Raw genomic sequence first — 2,145 nt, forward strand, 5'->3', positions numbered from 1 at the left:
GAATGTGGATCCAAGTAAAATGAAATCCTTGACAACTTCAATCTTTTCTCCGTTTATTTTGATGTTGCTTATTGGTCCAGTTGTAAGGATTTTTGTTTTCTTTATGTTGAGGAGTAATCCATATTGAAGGCTGTGGTCTTTGATCTTCATCAGTAAGTGCTTCAAGTCCTCTTCACTTTTGGAAAGTAAAGTTGTGTCATCTGCAAATCGAAGGTTATTAATGAGTCTTCCTCCAATCCTGATGCCCTGTTTTTCCTCATGATAGTCCAACTTCTTGGATTATTTGATCATAGTACAGATTGAATAGGTATGGTGAAAGGATAAAACCCTGATGGACATGTTTGCTGACTTTAAATCACACAGTATCCCCTTGTTCTTTGTTTAAACAACTGCCTCTTGATCTATGTACAGGTTCCTCATGAGTACAGTTAAGTGTTCTGGAATTCCCATTCTTCACAATGTTATCCATTATTTGTTACGAGCCACACAGTCAAATGCCTTTGTATAGTCAATAAAACACAGGCAAACAAACATCTTTCTGGTATTCTCTGCTTTCAGCCAGGATCCATCTGACATCAGCAATGATACCCCTGGTTCCAAGTCCTCTTCTGAATCCAGCTTGAATTTCTGGCAGTTCCCTGTCGATGTACTGCCGCAACTGCTTTTGAATGCATAGGCAATAGATTGTACATATGCAATCTATTGCTTAGTTAGTGTTTTTCTCTCCTCACTCCTCCGTCTCCCACCTCCTGCAACCATCAAAGATTATTTCTCTCTGTGTGTAAACCTTTCCATGAGTTTTCATAATAGTGGTCTTGTACAGTATTTGTCCTTCTGTGATTGACTTATTTCACTCAGCTTAATGCCTTCCAGATTCATCCATGTTGTGAGATGTTTTGCAGTTTCATCATTGTTCTTTATTGTTGCATAGTATTCCACTGTGTGTATATACCATAGTTTGTTTATCCATTCATCTGTTGATGGGCACCTGGGTTGTTTCTGTCTTTTTGCTACTGTGAACAATGCTGCCATGAACATGGGTGTGCTTATGTCTATTTGTGTGACAGCTCTTATTTCTCTAGGATATATTCCTAGGAGTGGGATTGCTGGATCATATGGTACTTCTATTTCTAGCTTTTTAAGGAAACACTGTATTGTTTTCCAAAATGGTTGTACCATTTTGCATTCCCACTAGCAGTGCGTAACAGTTCCAATCTCCCCAAAGCCTCTTCAAAATGTTATTTTCTGATTTTTGATTCATGCCAGTAATGTCAGGGTGAGATGATATCTCATTGTGGTTTTGATTTGCATTTCTCTAATGGCTAGTGATCGCGAGCATTTCTTCATGTATCTGTTAGCCACTTGATGTCTTCTTTGGTGAAGTGTCTGTTCATATCCTTTGCCCATTTTTTAATTGGATTAATTGTCTTTTTTTCGAGGAGGTGTTGAATTTTCCTGTAGATTTTAGAGATTAGAGCTTCATTGGATTTGTCATAGCCAAATTTTTTTTCCCAGTTTGTAGGTTCTCTTTTTACTCTTTTGGTGGAGTCTTTTGATGAGTATAAGTGTTTAATTTTTAGAAGATCCCAGTTATCTAGCTTATCTTTTGATGTTTGTGTATTGTTAGGTATAGTTTGTATCCCATTAATGCCATGCATTAGGGCCTTTAGAGTTGATCCTGTTTTTTCTTCTATGATCTTTATAGTTTTTGCCTTTATATTTAAGTCTTTGATAGATTTTGAACTCGTTTTTGTGTACGGTATGAGCTATGGGTCCTGTTTCATTTTTTTTGCAGATGGACATCCAGTTTTGCCAGCACCAGTTGTCAAAAAGACTGTCTTTTCCTCATTTGATGGACTTTCAGCCCTTGTTGAAGATCAGGTGACCATAGGTGGATGGAATTACACCTGGGTTCTCAATTCTGTTCCATTGGTCAATGTACCTGTCATTTTACCAGTACCATAACCAGTCTGTTATGACTACCGCAGTTGTATAGTAGGTTCTGAGGTCAGATAGTGTGAGTCCTCCTACTTTATTCTTCTTCTTCAGTAGTGCTTTGCTTATCCAGGGCCTCTTCTCTTTCCAGATGAAGTTAATGATTAGTTTTTCCATCTCTTTAAAGAACGTTGTTGGTATTTGTATTGG

Source organism: Trichechus manatus, unplaced genomic scaffold (genome assembly GCF_000243295.1).
Source record: "Trichechus manatus latirostris isolate Lorelei unplaced genomic scaffold, TriManLat1.0 scaffold00343, whole genome shotgun sequence".
In the NCBI taxonomy this organism is placed as follows: Eukaryota; Metazoa; Chordata; class Mammalia; order Sirenia; family Trichechidae; genus Trichechus; species Trichechus manatus.